The sequence below is a fragment of the Hippoglossus stenolepis genome, chromosome 5 (genome assembly GCF_022539355.2).
Source record: "Hippoglossus stenolepis isolate QCI-W04-F060 chromosome 5, HSTE1.2, whole genome shotgun sequence".
NCBI classification, from domain to species: domain Eukaryota; kingdom Metazoa; phylum Chordata; class Actinopteri; order Pleuronectiformes; family Pleuronectidae; genus Hippoglossus; species Hippoglossus stenolepis.
The window spans coordinates 11,193,029-11,210,780 of record NC_061487.1 but is presented as its reverse complement, the minus strand read 5'-3'; the positions used below and the strand labels follow the sequence as shown (position 1 = coordinate 11,210,780).

The 17,752-nt window shown below is 43.3% G+C and overlaps 1 protein-coding gene across 22 annotated transcripts in view; it reads left to right on the top strand.

Annotated features, from left to right (window-relative positions):
- Positions 1-226: 226 nt before the first annotated feature.
- The window catches only part of LOC118109536 (neuronal cell adhesion molecule), an 81,129-nt gene continuing 63,603 nt past the window's right edge, over positions 227-17,752 (top strand). For 8 of the 22 annotated variants that reach the window (XM_047339843.1, XM_047339841.1, XM_047339847.1 and 5 more), the window contains exon 1: positions 231-476. The gene's annotated coding sequence lies outside the window, so the exon portion shown is untranslated. Of the gene's footprint in view, positions 477-17,752 lie in introns of all 22 variants that reach the window. The other 14 variants (XM_047339848.1, XM_047339846.1, XM_035156723.2 and 11 more) reach the window with 4 other exon arrangements.

The following is a 17,752-nucleotide window of genomic DNA, read 5'->3' as shown; positions in this document are numbered from 1 at the left end:
TCACATAGAAATCCTATGGAACTGGGTGTGTTATTTGCCATTCTGCATTTTTTTTGTGATGTGAAGTCGACCATACAGAATCATTAAGTTTATAAAGAAGTCAATGTTATTGACACCGTGTAATGGAAAGGTTCGCTTTACTCGAGGCCACCACCATGCATCGGCGGCGGCGCTGCAGTGCGCGCAAAGGGGATTGCGCACGCCCCGGAGTGCTGCTGCGCGCCCCCGCCTGCGAGTGTGTGTGTGTGTGGCTCTGTGTGTGTGAGTGTGCATGAGTGTGTGTGAAGTGGTGGGGAGAGGAAGAGGAGACCAGTGACAGAGGCAGAGGAGACAAGTGCAGGAGGCTGTCGGCGCAGAGGAGACTCTCCGCGTAAATACAAAGCACAGCAGACGCATCGCTCCTCCTGACGCAGGGGAGCGGAGGAGATACACAAACAACAACAACAGGCTCCGTGCTTCGAGGGGAGAACGATAAGGTGAGCCGAGTGATATCCATTCATAATAAACACGTGTCGTGTGGTTGTGTGTACGGTTCCGCTGTCAGGAGTTTGTGGAGAGGGGAGCAGCGCTTAGGATGCTGCGAAGGCGGCCGGAGGAATCAGCCCTGTCCTCCTCAGGACCGCAGAGGAGGACACCAGGGGTTGTGTGTTTTTTAATGCTGGATCTGTGAGACACACACATTTAGGTGTTAGCATGTAGCGGTGAGGAGGGAGCAGGTGCAGGGTTTCAGAGTCAAACCCGAGATTGACACATAGAGAAGATGCTGAGACAAACATCTGTCACTTATCTTCCAGTCTGAACCATGGCTTCATGATATATAGATAGATAATAGATAGATAGCTAGAATGATGGATACATAATAGGTAGATAGATAGATAGATAGATAGATAGATAGATAGATAAATGTTTTTTTCCTGCTGTGTAAATTAAATTGCTGTCCTCATTCACAAAATCCCTCATATCCTATTCTTTACTGTCACTTACTTTGTCTAAACCTTTATGATCCTTCTTTTGCTTCATAAACAATAAATAGATAGATAGAACGATAGATAGATGGATGTTTTTGTCCCTCTGTGTTGATGACATCGCTGTCCTCATTCACAAAATCCCTCATATCTTGTTATTTGCTGTCACTTTGTCTTAACCTTTATGATCTGTCTTTGGCTTCATGATGGAGAGATAGAGAGATAGAGAGATAGATAGATAGATATGGATCTATGGATAGATGGATAGATGTTTTTGTCCCGCTGTGTTGATGAAATTGCTGAAATCCCTCGTGCCTTGTAAGCTGATTTGGCTCACCACATTTAATTCCCTTCATATTCATATCACACAAGTCGGCCTTGTTTTGACTGACCACTCAGTTTGTTTAGTCTCATTCGCGCAATCATCGCACTCAATCTGATTATGACAGATCTCCTGAGACTCACCACCAACATCCCATCACGCCATTTATTTCTCACAAAACAACCGCTCCACTGGAAACCCACATTCCCATCCAATCCCCCTCCTCATCCTCCTCCTCCCTCTGTCTGCTCTTGGTCAAAGCTTCAGCCTCCCCCTCCTCCCCAGACACTCTCACTCACTCACACACAAACACACACACACATATGCCCCGGCTGCACACTTTCACTGCCTGCCCGCTCAGATGCAGCCACGTTAATACAATGCTAATGACCCCTGCTTCATTGTCTGAAGCTCTTGTTCTTGCTGCTCTCTGGACGGGCTGACACACTTTCCAATAATGTTGATTCACTCCGGAGCGGGACTGTTAATCTCTTTAAGAAGATAACAATATCCCCTCTATCCCAGCCTTATGTCTGCTTTGCATTAATTCAAAACAGGCGGCAAAACATGTGTGTGACAACAGACGCACGTCCTCGACTCTTTGGTGGTCGCAACAGCCGTGTAGTGTGACCACGGCGAGTCAGGACGTTGCTTGACTTCGAAGAGACACTACTCTTCAAGCTTCCACTGACTGGAAATTTCTGGCTCATCTGACCGACGTGGAGAAATCAGGACGAGATAGTGACCTACATTGTGCTGCCATCTTTACTTTCACCCTCGGCACAAACGGCACTAGGCGAGGAGATTTGCATAACTAAAGGATTATCATGACACACGTTGGCTGGAGTTATTGTGAGAGCACCAGTCAGTCGCACAGATGACCCCGAAACCAGTGGCGGGCAGCTCTGCTCCGGGGGCTGTGGGAAAAGCTTGGGTGTTGGAGGGAAAATGCCACTTATTTGGCAGCGTGGGCCGCACAAACACGCAGGCTATGTCGCGAGAAGCGATCAACGCCCCTTCTGTAAGCGGCCGTCTGTGGCATTGTGAACTCTGCCAACAGCAGGACGGGACAAAGTGTCTCATAGATAGAACGATTTTGCTCTGTGTCACTTGTGATGATGCTAATGACATCATTTCTGAGAGGAACCGATGTGAACCTGAGACACTTTCACTTGATGATTCATTTTCTCCAAGGACGCACTTTGTTTGTGTAGAGGAAAATGCACTTTTCATGTATTCAAAGGTGGGAATTATATAAAGTCGACAAATTTCTTTGAGAGGCGGAGATTTTTACAGTAAATAGAGATGAGTTTCAAGTCAAAGACCCTAACCTCTCTTGTGTATGGCATCGGAAAGACCCAAACTTTCAATGGATTCTAGTTGTTTCTTATTTGGGTCTAACTGTAGTTTTCACCAACGTTTCAATGATTTATGATAGTTTGTTCTTCCAAAACTGTCCCAACTGTAAAAGGACAAGAAATTAGGAATGAGACTAGAGATGAATAAAAGTTACAGGCGTCGCTTGCTATCAAAATCTCTTTCCAAGTTGATATCTTTGTTAGCATCTTCTACGTGTGTGGTTCCTCTTTTCTATTCTTAGGTTTTTGTATCCTTTTAGTTTTTCTCAGTTTTGCGTCTATCACGTGTTAGAGATGTTCTCAGTCTGCCAATTCAGACACATGAACTCACTCACGCATTTTCTGGACATTTTGCTTGGGAGCTGTCATGTCGGGAGCACCTGACTCTGACATTTGCGTTCTCACTTACAGCCCGTCCTAATGTGCAGAAAGCAGCTTATGTGTTGTACAGAAAATAAATATAGTTACTTTTTGGACAGATGTTTGAATGAATCAAGAATGAGCTACAGGACATTTTCTAGACAAAACAAGTAGTTGATTAATCAAGAAAATGATCTGAATGTTTAAAAAAATAATAATAAAAATTTAGTTTTAATTAAATTGTATTATTATTTTTCAGCTCTTGATGAGATAGTCAGACAGGACAGGACACCCAAAATGTTTGTGATAAAGGACAACTGCTACAGCTACAAAACGTCTGTGCTTTTTGTCCCATGACTTCTGTTTCCTATTGATGCCATGTTTCCAGTTCTCTGTCCCAGGACAGTGCTCTTGTTACGGTTAGATTTAATGACCAAGACTATAAAACTGAGGTGCAAGTTTAAGACAAGTGGAATCGTTGTTAAATACAGTTGCACGGCCATTTCTCTTTCATGCAAAATTGCACGAGCCCAAGTTCAATAATAAAGTGGCATCATAGGTCACTGACAGCGCTGATTGACAGGATGATTGAGTTTGTGTGTGTCCAGGCGACACGTGTACTGGTGCCCTGAGTGGGGACGATGCAGCGGCCGTCATGAATAGAAGTGCTGTGCTGCTCAGCTGTGATGAGGCTAAATCTCCGGGGACTGATGGAGGCCCCTGCCTACCCATTAGTGTCACCGGTGTTTCTTCCCAGTGAGCCCACCGCACACAGGAGCACAGCACGCTGACACGGCCCGGTCCTCCTTGTCACAGGCATGTTCGTCTCATTTCTGGACTGATGAGCGCCTCATTAGACCACCACAGAGGGAGCGGTGCGCCCCCCCGCTTCACGGCTGCACTTTAACAAATGCATGCAGGGGCATAGGAGTGCATGTAAAGAAAGACATACATGTTCATTATAGACAAATTCTTTCTCTCTCTCTCTCTCTCTCTCTCTCTCTCTCTCTCTCTCTCTCTCTCGCTCACTGCTGGGTGCAATTACAGTTTCACACTCAGTTAGGCAGGGGCTCTAATGGGGATTGACACGTTCCTGCGAATCCACTCCACACGGCTGCAACTGTTGTTGTTTACATGCTGGACCTGTTAATATTACCATGAGTGGATGGTGTCAGATGAATATCAGGTGATTTATATGATGCTCACTGACAAACTCACACTGTTTACTGAGTAATAAGATACAAAGATGCTAGTATCTAGTAATAAGATAGTGTTTGCTGAAAGGATCAGTTGATTAATTGATACGTTTTTTAAGAGAGAGTTATTTAGCAACTGGTTTTGATAATTCATTAATCATCGAAGTGATTTCTTTAATGAAAATTCTAAATATTCTCTGGTTTCAGTTTTTCTTCTTTATATCATTTGAAATTTAAAACCCATCATTGGGAGGAAACAAAACGTTAATAATTAACGACCAAACAAAATGAATATAACTGTTTGTCGCAGCCCTGGTTTCAGCTTCTGTCGTGTGAGGATTTAATGCATTTATCTGTTTTATATCACTGTTTATTGAGTGTTTTGGGGTTTTGGAAAGTAGGTTGGACAAAAACAAGACGTGAAGATGCCCCGTTGGGTTTTTCTGGGAAGTTTTTCACTTTTATTTGACATTTTAAAGACCAATTGATTGATCAAAACATAACTGACAAACCCATTGGTGAAGAAACAATCAGAAGTTGCAGCCCTGTAATGCTTTGACATCTTAAATTACATTAAGTAGAGCAGAATCTATTTATTTATTAGCAATTGAAAGAAAAATATATGGCGCAGTTTTGATGATTTCATCATTCATCATTTGAATCATTTTTCAGATCAAAAATATCTTTGGATTTTAGACTACTGGAAATGTAAACTTGACCTCTGGGATATTTCGGGGGACATTTTCACTACTTCTGGACATTTCATCCATCATTTATTTACACAGCCTATCCTCTGAGGGTCATGGGGGAGCTAGAGCCAATCCCAGCTGACATTAGGAGAGAGGTGGACAGGTTGCCAGCGTATTGCAGGGCCAACATACAGAGATAACCCTGACACTGGACTGTGGCAGGAAGCTGGAGTAATGTGGGAAAATAATGCTTGTCCTCTATGAGTTAAGGTTCAGTACTGTAAGATTAAGTTGGCAGTATAGTGGACAGATGGTGAAAGAGTAGCGGTCAGTGCAGGTGTCCCTGAACGACTCACTGTGACCGAATCATTACACCAGAGCTCTTCACCATGACAGTCATCAAGCCCAATCAGTCAAGGTTGCCCAGGGAGCGCTGCTATCTCCCACATCAGGTTATTACAAGCCTCAGTGAGAACAAAGCATTTAAAGATGCTCTTTTCTGTTCAAACCAACTGCCAGGGAGCGGCAGCAATAGATTCCCCGTTTGAAGTGGCAGGTTGGGATAATGGAGTGTAGTGTTGTGGGTTTAATGTTTCCTCTCTACCCCCAGTAGAGCGCCTGACAGGTTAACTAGCTCCGTACACCATTGGATCCGGCTCCCAGTCGGCCTTGAGTTCAGGGACCTGAAGTGAACAAACGAAGATGAGAATTGACATGTGGGCTCAGGCAATTTTTTCTGAAGTCTCATAAGATGCTTCGCTGTCTTGCCCCCTCCACTAGAAGAAGCAGAGGGAGGGAAAGTAAAAGTGGGAGTGTTTTGAAGCGTTCAGGATTGCAGGGGGGAGGAGTGGTGGCTCATGTACCTCAGTCGATGCTGAGAAGGGACAGGGGGAACAAAGGGGGTCTGTTTTCTCTGTCTGTACTGGTGGGGCGGCTGTTCGAGCCTCTTTATTGCAGTGTAAGGAGGGGGGTGTTGCAGGGTTATGCCCGAAGACATCCACAATAGAATCTCTGGTGTTGGAGCCGCTGTTTGAACACTGTCTCTGCTGAAGAGGACTGAGAGAGGCCGTCCTTGTTGCCGAACGCCTCTGGCCAACTTTGGATGGGCAGCAGATGTTGGGGAGCTAGTTGGTGGCCCAGTGGCAGCACATAACAAGAACCAGTGCTTCCTTTTCCTGTCCTTAAAACAACAGGAGGTGGGCATCGCTCCACCAACATGGCGTATGCTGGCCAAAATTACAGAGTATTCAGGAAGAGAGTGTACTTGAATGCTTTCTACTCTGTTTTCAAGTCTCCATCCTCCGCCTATTTGCATAGAGCTTAAGAAAAACTCCTCGGCCGAACATCCCACTCTCGTTGGCACAGTGGTGCAGCCCACTTGTGCTAATAGCTCTGCAAATATATCACCACAGCTCTTATTCCGCTTGTAAAGTTGGATCTGTAAAGAATGAGCGCTGCCAAGAGATCCTCCACAAGCCTCCACACTCTTACCAGCTGAATGTTACATCCTATAAACTTGTCGACGTGGGGGTCTGCAGAGATTTAAGCAGAGCAGAGGCGTAGATTATCTTTGTTGCCCCAGCACATGATGCAACAGTGGCTGAATCAACAGGAAAGAAGGGGACACTTGGCTGTCAGCTCATGAATAAAGTTGACATGGAAACACAAAGTGGCTTTGCCATGGTTCAGGAGACTCGCTGACCTCAAGGTCTTATTTAGGCCAGGCCCTCTAATGCCCTTACCCTCTGCCCCACCCTCTACCCCCTCCCACACCCTGGCTGAGGGTAAGACACCATGTTAGCAGCACAGCAGCCACCACTGAAGGGCCCTTAATCCAAGTGGGATGACAGCTTGGCGCTGGATGCTGTTTCTGTGGCGCTGAGACCAATGGGCTTTTCTTTCTGTCTTTTTCATCCCTTAAACCCCCCAAACCCAGCCACAGGAATCCTGGGAAAAAATTCTCCCGGGGGAGACAAAGGCACGGGATGGTAAACAAATTCAAGTGTGGATCTGAGATTCCTCCTCATTCAGCGAAAGAGAAATGTGCATGTCCGATGAGATATCAAAAGCACAAACCACAATGCAGACTGCTTTGTTTTTGTGTTTTTTTATTGTGCTGGTGCCACATGTTGTGTAAAAAACATAATCTACACCCAGATAATCTTCGTCCGGGCTTCAAAATGATTAGGGGAGATTGAGGTCAGAAAACCATTAGAATCATAAAATTTGCTGCCACTGCCAAACCAAATCCCTTCTCCTTCCTTTACACCAATCCACTGAGCCATCCAGAGATCACATGAGCACGGCTCATTAAGTAATACATATATGGTTTAAAGTCATTTACAAAGTAAAAACTGTTTTTAGCTCCAGCGTCTGAATAGTGGGGATTTTCTGCTTTCCATTCTTAATTGTACATATTTGTTTTCTGAACAGTTGACGGGACAAAATATCAACAATCATTCTGGCCTTTGGAAGTTTTATTTAATAATTTCTGACACCATGAAAATGTATGTAATTGGTAAAAATAATCAACAAATGAATCTATAATGAAAACGATTATTACTTGTAGCCCAGTGAGATAATACAGTAGGTTGTTTATCTGAATAGTGGAAGGAAAAGATCTAGAGTAATAATTGCCATAACTGCCCTAAATATGTATTTATATTGTATTCATACAATATGTGTGCCATGTTAAATTGGTATTCCTTTGCCTGTAATTACACAGAACAAATCACAAATTCTAAAACAGATTTTAGCATTTTTCAGGATTGCCTTTTTTATCAAAGTCATTATTTTTCAACCACCACGAGAAGAGACTTGTCTGATTTATTAACAAAAACCCAAGTACAACCACCATGGGGTTGACTCTGCTCAGGCTCTGCATGTGCCAGAGCAATTTAGGATCGAACACAAGCATCGGAATAGCAATAAGTGTAATCTCCTTGCGGTCAGTCCTTCGCTGGTTTCCCAGCACCGGGCATCTTTAGGAGCTGGAAGAATGTAATTGTCACGAAGATAATTCCTTGCTGTGGGCTAGCAGGGCCCGGCTGTGAGGAGGGGACGACGGACAAATGGCAACTTCATTTATCAGGATCTCCTCTGAGGCTGGCTGGCCTGATTACCCAATCAAATGTCTAGTGTGGCTCAGAGCTGTCTGGTCCAACACTGGGGCTTTTTCAGCACTGCGCTCTGTCTATGTAGAGATATCAATGAATCTTTGTCAGGCAGCCATGCTTTACAGCCAAAGTGCTGTGGTGTTGATGCAAAGTCCCTCAGAGGAAGTGCCACTAATAATCTTTAAGTTTTTACACATTTACAGAAGCAGAAATCGTCTTTTCCATATGCTCTGTTCTGTGTAGATTTTAAAAACACAATTGGATCATTGTATTTTGAACTTGGAGATGAATGGCATTCCTTACATTGGTTTTAGGTTGTATTGTGCTGGCAGAGGATGAAAAGCCTCTGGTCTGAAGCAGACCTAATGCCCGGGTCTTCAAGGTTGGCTGGTTCTTGGGCCTCTCAGGGCGAAAGGCACAATGACCACATCTCTCCGTGAGCGGAGCAATGGTGGACGTTTCACTCAAAGGGGTTACTGCGTGACAGGTTGTACGCCTCCATAGATCCTGTGGGAGGAAAATAGGACACGTTCTTTCAGTCATTGGTCATTTGTGATGTGCCCTATGAGACAAACTGTGATTTGTGAATATCTCCTATACAGATAAAATGTGATTGATTGATGTGTCACTGAGGTGGAATTCCTACAGCTCCTGGTTTTGAACTCAGTATGTTGATTGTAGTTGACATTTCAAGGCATGTAGAGGGCTCAGTTTTGTGTCAAGGGAACTGTTTGGATGTTCATGAAATGTGGTTTGTGTGGAATAACAGATGGAATTGTTCCTGCACTGAGATGCTCTGATTTGTAGACTTAAATACACATCTGAGGCTTCTATATAATTGTTAAAAACCTCTATCTCAGTAAAACATTTCAATTTTAAATGATACTGATTAAAATGGTGGTTTCCTTTCATAGACAGACTCTGACATCATTATGTGCACGGCACTTATAGAATTATTCAAACCTGTTTTATAATCTCAGTTTGTGGCCATGTGATTTAGACAGAGGAGCAGTCGCTGCCTGAGAGCAGATAACAAACTGATCTGTCTGTATCTCTGTCTTAGTCTCTGTCTCTGTTCCTCTTATTATTTCCCTTTCTTTCTGACCCTCTTCCTCCATAACTCTCAGAATAAATCATATCTATTATATGCTGACCTTTGGTCTCTGCACCGGTTGTCTACTTACGTGTGTGTGTTCGGGGCCGATGTTCGTACCGATATTAGGGAGTAAAATATTTACAATAGCGGTATATCGGCTTATATATATAAAAAAGGTCAATGATTCTTAAAATGTCCTTCAAACCCTCATGACAAAGAAATGTCGTTAGATTAGCTTGATATTTTATAGCAAAAACATAGCAAAAAACAAGCTAATGTTAGCTTTGTCAGGTGGGTCATTATTAGCTTGCTAGTCAGTCAGGTTATTGTAACTGGGAGCTTACTGTCATATTTACCATAAAGCCTCAGGCAAACCAGTGGCATTCATTATGTTCCTGCATATTTTCTGAATCTATAGATTTCCCTGTTTCTAACTCTGCCTTTAAATGTCAGCGTCGTTCACAGCTATAGTGCCTAATCAGAGCAGTATAAAGGAGCTACATGGAGGTCGGACTGATTGGATTCTCCACGGTCACCAGCAGTGAAAAAAGTCTAATTAAGCCTTGAGCGTCCCGAGTCAAACTCCCCAGGATTACCCTGGCCCTGCACCCAACACCCCAACCCTGGGAGAGAGTGATAACTAGACTCCCATAATCTGAGGCTGGGGCTGAGGGGGGGTGATGAAATCCATGCACACTGAATCTGACGTCACCACAGGATCAGTAGTATGTGACTCGCGGCTTCCTGTCATATCAGGTAAATTCAATTCAAGTCAAACGTCACAGTTCGAGATTTACTGAGTCTGCAACAACACAGCAGGACATGGTGGATGTAGCTGCCGTAATTTCAGTGTGTTTTAGTGAGATAATGATTTTTAAAAAATGATTTCATGCAGAGCTTCATCCGTATCGTTAACAATCCCCCAGCACTTTGAAGTCAAATTAGAAGTGTGTCTGTATATGAGTGGAAACGACAGACAGATTAGAGAAGAGAATCTCCCCCTTCAGCCCCCCGCCCTCAAATCTCCCTTTTCAAACGAAACAAAACCCGGTAAAGTATCTTCCCCTTTTGTCCTAACTTTTAGGGCGTGGGTTGGACGTATGCTCTGAAATGTGGAGTTTGCTTTTCACCCGGTTCTTTGTTTGAGTGAAAGTACACGTTTACTGTGGTCGTTGCTCTTTAACGGTGCTTCAAAGAGTCAGTTTGTGAGGAGAATAACTCACAACGGGAGGCCGCTATTGATCAGGTGTTTGTCCATAGGAGGTGGGGATGAAGGGAAGAAGAGGTGAGGAGGGTGAGGGGTCAGGATAGGGTGAGAGACGGGGAAGAGCCGGTGACCAGGACGTGCTCTGCCATTCACCAGGATGTAACCACATCTGAAATTTTACGGCTCCCTTCTTTTGATGCTGGAAACAATGCACCTGCTGGAGGCCTGAGGACATGTCCTCTCCCAGTGTGTCCTTCCCCAATTCTGTAAGGTCCCACTTGCCTGTGGTATCCCAGTATCATTATATGAACGACTTTTTCTTCTCGGACAATCTGTTTTTCTTTATCACTACAAAAGTTTTAAAAAGTTGCAAGAGCTCGTCGTCTCTTCTTGCCCTCTCACGGGATTCAATTGTTTGAGTTGTGTTTTCCAGTCTAGCATCAAATTGCAGCCAGAGCGAGAGCTGAAAATGCTCCTCTGGCCTCAAAACAAAAGCCCCTGAATTGCTTTCACTCGGCCTGTTTATCTAAGTTGTGATTCAGCCTGAAATGGGATTTCGTATTTGGAGTGGAAGCGGCGTTTTGGCAGCAGTGGCGGTGGCTGCGTCCTTGACGGCCCTGGTGAATAAATTCCTGCCAAACGACTGGCTTTAAGAATGACTCCTGATTAAAACCTACCACTGACCCAATGCACTGGTATGATGGAGGCCCATGTGAAGCCGTGCTGTTTTATCCCTGTGACTCATATTGTGTGGAACTATAATGGAGTAGGTGGCCACAGAGAAGCCACGCAGGACAGCTCGTCATTGCACTTGAGTTTGATTGACACGCCACTTCTTCTTTCACATCAGACATGGTGAAATGGTTTAAAAGTGGCTCTTTTACATAACACTGGACAATTGCAAGCCTAACCTCCGTCATTCACCGCTGGGCCTCTGTGAATTCAAACTGGAGCAACCTCAACATATCTGTGTTTTGTAATGCTAAAATTAGCAGACTGAGGCATGTGCTTGGTATGGTAATAGGGCAGGAAAACTGTTTCTGAGCTTGTTACCTTTTATATTTACCAAAGATGGCTTCTGAAATTAGACTTAAAACATAGTTGTTTTTGGCTGGAAGTTTAATATGGGAAGTAAGAGTGGACAATATGATATGGATGATATATGCAATATACATGTATTGATATATATATATTGTGAAATTTTATTTAATTTTTTACAATCAGTTGAGAATGTTGCGCTTTAATTTTTATTCTTGACCTATTGAAAAAACGCAGAATTCTCCTCTTCTCAAGAGCATTGAACCACATTATGTGACCCTCATCGCCAAAGGTTTCCTCACATCTCATATAGATGTTTTAGTTGTTATTTCATGATGACAACTCTCCCCCCGTGTACAACAATCTGCTACCACATGACCAATACTCCTTCAATCAAGGTGCATCATCACATTGAGGCAAAAATCAGGTAAATATTTAATTATGCCATGAAGCAGCCCTGCAACATTGTCCACAATGATAAAATATTAGTACTGTAGTACTGCAACAGTATTGCAAAAATGTCTGGTTGTAGGCCGTAGAGCTTGAACACTAACTTGATTAGTCGAGTGACAGTTAAGTAATCACTGTTTTGAGGTCAGGGTTATTTAATTACCAACTGTTTTGATCATTTATTATTTGAGTCACAGTGCAAGCAAAAATGATTAATTACTGCTTCTTCAAGCCTCTAAAATCAGAGGATTTATTACAATTTCTCATAAAAACTAGTGGCACTCAGTCAAGCTCATACCTCGGCCAAAGCCCAACAGTTCCCTTTAATTAAATCAAACTGCACCATATGTCACAAACTCATATACATCAGTTCCCTAAATGTGTCTGATTTTTTTTCTCATCAAGATCCATGAATTATTCCCTTGGAAAATGTTGATAATGTTGAAAATATCCGGCAAACCCTGAATCCTTCCCCTGATCAGGATCTGCACCGAAAACTTTGATTGGTTCTTCTGTCTAGTTGTTTTTGTGTAATCCTGTTCGCAAACAAATAAACATACAAGCAACCAACAAACAAAAGGGAGAGGATGAAAACATAACCTCCTTGGGGGAGGTAATAAACTGAAAATCTTTGCCCCGTGGTCGGACAAAACAGCACATTTCCGTTTGTGACTTTCAGATGATATTCAGGAGACACAGCACAGTTATATCATTGTATTGTTATATCATCCAGGCCTCATGGGAAAGGCTTTATTCAGTCTTTGCCTTTGCTCCAGTATCACTGTGTTTTGAAGTGGGACAGTCACGCATGGATAGTTATTCTCTAAGCTTTAAACATGGATCCCTATGATCAGTGTAACCACTCTGACTGTAACTATGACAGTGCGGATTAAATACAATACAAGAAAACTTATTATTAATCCACATGGGCTAATTTGAATAGCTTCTGTCATGGTGCCATGCTGTTTTTCTCTCTTAACATCCAACTTTAAACTAAGCTTTTTCAGAGGAAACAGAATAACAACCTCCTACAATACAGTGCATTGTGCTGGATGATTTAGAGTACTGTTGATTTATTTGTGGAATAAATGAACACATCTGTGACACAGAGACATTTTCCCTCATAGATCCACATAATGGCACCTCTCAGCCGCGCTGAGTGCAGGAGTGCTACTCTAAATGTTTAATGGAGGGATAAGGGATAAGGGGCATCTACTGTCTCGGTCTGCATAGTGTCTCATTCCCACCTGGCCGAGCTCCAGTGCTCACTGCAGCACTCTGACCCACCACACTGCTGCATTCAGACCGGATACAAGGCCTCATTGGAGACTTTAAAGCTGTGCTGAAGTTATGCTGTGTATTGACAAAGTTGTGTGGAAGCTTCCGACTCCTGTTCTGGAACTTGGTCAGACTATAAAGTTCCTCATTCACTCTACTCTTGTGCACTCATGTTTTACTTTCTGGCTCCCCAGCCTCTGTGATGCAGTAGCACGCAGGTAGTTGGACCACCAGCCACCAGTTTGTGTCCCCCCTCAGCATTTCGGTGAAGCCCTGGCCGTCCCTTCAATGGCTCTTTCACTGCCGCTCAGTGACAATGCATTTTTTTTCCATGCCATAAAGCAGATGCTGTATTATAGCGGCACAATACTGGGCCCATCTGAAACTGTTTTCCATGTGAATGGCACACCGGGATCAGGATGCCTACCACTGTGTGGGGCTTTTTGACTTGCCACTCCATTATGAGTGCACACTGGACGGAAAAGGAACGGGTAGCTTCAACTGGCATTGTGATCACTGCATAGAGAGAGGAAATGCACTATAAAATGCTGATCCAGGCTTTTCTTCCAGGTCTGGGACTCTTTATATTAACAAGAATACAGAGATTACTGTGACATCGAATGAGCTTGTCAGCAGCCACACTCAACAACAGGCAGGAAACTTGCAATTTAAATATTTGTCCACCTACAGAAATGGTTAAGTCTATAAAAATAAAGCAAGTGGATCTATTTTGCCTCTGAACTTCCAGCTGTAGCAGGTGTCCTCTTGACTCTGGTCTTTTCAGACCTCTTCTCTCTTCAAGTCAACAAATCAAGAGCTAAAAATTAAAGTGAAAACAGCTTTAGAGGCTTAGCCAGCAGAACAAAAAAGCCCTTCAGTTAAATGATTAGCTTCCTTTGTGTGACTACTACCTGTCTTCTCCTTTGTTGTTGTTTTGTTGACAGAGAGTTGAAGAGGCTGCCCTTGTTCAGAGATGTCTGCCCTCAGGGGCTTGTTGCATGGTGCAGTCCTCCACACCCTATCCCTTAGAAACACTATTAAAACAGAGCTGAACCAGCATGGCCGCTTGACTGACTGAGAGCCTGTCAGCGAGACTCTTAGTTTCTAATTGAGCACTCAAGCAGAGAGGGACCTTGAAAGGCCAGAGGTACGCGGCCAGACGAGCCGGTTGGTCAGTCACCCTTCACAGACTTGATTTCAGGCTGAAGAAGGACCCGCTGCAGACAGGCACCACTCAGACCTCCTCCTGATGCTGGGGTGTCCTTGGCCCCCTCGCACCACTCAGAGGGCTTATCCTCTCCGGCAAGAGCTCCTCGATGTCTCCAGTCGGTCATGTCAAGGACACACATCTGTCAAGTCAAGAGCCGGGAGAAACAGCGGTAGCACCGGACACATAAAAGCCCAGACAAGGACACGTTAAAGCACATTAACCTGACTCCAGTCCCACCTCAGAAGAAGGACGTCGCTATGGGAAACAGGGAAGCAGCTGTGGGTGTATAAACCAATTGTATAATTAGATGTCTGCCTGTGTAGTTGGTTGATAGCATGTTGCTTGTGTAGCTGAGGACACAATGGTGCTGGCTCCAGGTTAGAAATGTTTGAGCAGACGATTCAACTTGTATTGTGTAACTTCTATTGTATCTAACACCCAGTGGAACACACGGATGTAGCAGCCCACCAGCAGCTGTCTGTAGACTTGTGTTGTACAAGTGTCCCAATTTAGCATTTATAAGCAGTGCACAACCATTAACTTAAAGTGTTACTGTACCATGTGTTTTACATTATATGACTGTTCTTTGATGAAAAAACATTAATGCTGGTTTTAAGATCACAGGTATTACCAAATCTAAAAAAAGAAAATCTATATTTATTGGTTGAACATGGTTCAAAACGTGGTCCTGGCCTTTAGGAAACTACATAAGCTAGGTGTATGTGTGGGGGGTGGGTAGGCGTGTTTTCGCCCCGCCTCCCAGCACTGCGTTTCCCACGAGAGACAGTTCAGCCAAAACTTAACTATAACCTCTCCTGTGGTCATCGATAGGTGGATATTGATGAAAGACAATGTCATAAGGCACAGTTGTAATAATATAAATCATGTCTTATAATTGCAGACAAATGTTTGACCCTGGCAAGAAGAAATGGTCAACTTAAACTTGACGTTTTTGCGATTCTTTGCCTTTCAGCACAAAAAAGTTCCTCAGCATCTTTGAGAAGAGTTTACCTAATACCAATTTGCAATTTTATTTGTCCAACCTTTTCCATCGAAGACACCTGGTGTTTCTAAGATGGAAAACTCTTTTCAACTCGCCTCCTTCCTCCATTTTGAATTATAAATAGTGGTGAGCTGTTCTTCCAAATTAAAACAAGTTCACAAAATCTTCCTTGTGCTTATTATCTAAGGTAGCAGTGAACATCTGTCCCGTGTTGTTGTATCATTTCCCTGAGGAGAACAAGGTGTCTTCTCACAACTGCAGCAGTGTTAGTTTTGCTTTTCAAGAACGTGTCAAAGGGAAAGTCTGTCTAAGTTGTGAATAACTAAGTACGTAGCGCGGAGAAATTACACCACTGAGGAAATTCATGCCTGGATACCTGCAAGTGATGAGTCTGTTGTCTCCACCAAAATAAGAGAGGGCCTTTCCCTGCAGCGTCTTCTTATCCAGTGTCTTTGACACGGTGCATTCAGCCAGAGCTCGTCTGTCAGCTTCATTTTGTCACTAAGTTATTCATTTAAGCAGCGGCAGCCACATTCAAAGACAATGGCGCAGAAACTCCGAGTTGAATTAACCTCAATAATTATGCAGATTTGCGGGAAGAAAAGCTCAATTGTTACACACTTCTCAAAATTCCTGCCCCCTCCTGTGCTCGACATCCAAGTTGAATAAATTACCAGACCCAAGAAAATATTCCAGCGTCCCTCCTCAGGATCCTCTTAGTACAACACTGCACTACATTATTTGCGCGAGAATCTAACCCTGCAAGGTCATCCATTCCTGTTTATGTTTGCATCACCAATGGTTTTAACATAGTCCTCAGTCTAATGGAAGCGCTCGTTCAATGTGAGTGCATTATCTTGTGCCGGCAGAGCAGTGGATCCATTTTCTCAAAACATTTTAAAGGAATCCACTTTAAGTGTTTCCAATAAAAGGCCAGGTTTAAAGTGCTAATGGGGCATTTGATCAATACATGAGCCTTTCCACCGTAAATACCAATAGTGGTTGAACACTGGTGCATTGGAATCCATTATGTGTTCACGTCAATGCCGGCGCCATTTGAGCTGCAATGGGATGTTTATGGATGTTGTAGTTTGGGCTTGTGTCAAATCAGCCTGATATCCAGCAACTGTAGAACCTCATTCAGGTAAAACACAATTCAATGCTGTCCTACAGTTAGTTTAAATTCTGTCCTGGAAAACATTTGGCCCAGTCCATATGGGAATTACATGAGATTTCTGTTCAAATATCCCAAATATAATTTGACATACATAAAAACACATATTTGAACCTAAAGAAAACTGTATATTTCATGTTTCATGCATTAACTGGCAGGAAAAGACAAGAAGACACACTACAATGTTTTATTCTGTTAACTCCAAGACTTTCTCCAAGTTATGTTTAGCAACACTTTAATCTACAGAGCTCTATTTTACAGCTAATTTCCTGAATTCTTCATCACATTTCCCTCAAATTACAAGTATATTTTCAATGTTACTTCTCCAAACAAAGTTATGACAAAGTGCATGTGTTTTGAATGCACACGTCATTGCCGCGCTGTGTTACTTCAACAAACAACACCTCTGACTGTTGGTGAAACAAAACAAGCTGTTTGCCCGACCTACATCTTACATAAATTGCATTTAATAGACACATGAAAGAGTAATTGATAATTGGAGCTGTTGACAGTGACATCCTGAGTCTTATTCAAAGCCAGCATTTTTATACTGAGTGTAACTGCAGGTCAGAGTGATGAAATCCGGTCTTATATATATAATCACACAGTTGAGATGATAATAATGTATTTGCCGAATGTGGAAGAACAACAATAACAGAGGCCCGTTTTCAACAAGGGCGGCTGAAATCCCTGCCTAATGCACAGCACAGAGGAAGAGATGAAAGCCTCCCTCCGACAGTGAGGCTGGTACTCAGCCCGTCTCAGATGAAGGCTGCTGATGGATCTGGAGAGTAGGAAGCCCAGCGAAGTTGTTTTTAGAATAGGACAGACTGATTCCAACAAAAGTCTCCTCCTCATTGTCTGTGTTTACTTTTAATTGGTTCATCATGTGCTCTAATGATGCAGTATCGGTCAGTGGGGCCTGTGTGTGGTCTCTTATCATGGCTCTCCCAGTATTATTTTGTGTTTTTACTCATAATGACCACAGTCTCCTCTAAATGCTGCCGGTTACACAAAGACAACATGTACCGAGTGTGTGTTTGTGTGTGTTTAGGGATATTCCTGGTGAGGGTGAATTATTGATGCAGTGTAAACCCAATCTGGATCATGGCAGGTGCGTGGTGCGCTGTTTGCTGTGTGTAAGTGTGTGTGTGTGTGAGAAGTTGTCAGACTGGAGGAAGAAGCAGTGCTGTAATTAAAAGGCAGCACAGTCTGCAGTCCTGCCCACACACATTCAGCCTTTATCCATATAGATTTGAAATGTAGTGCCATGACCACAGCAAAGTTCAC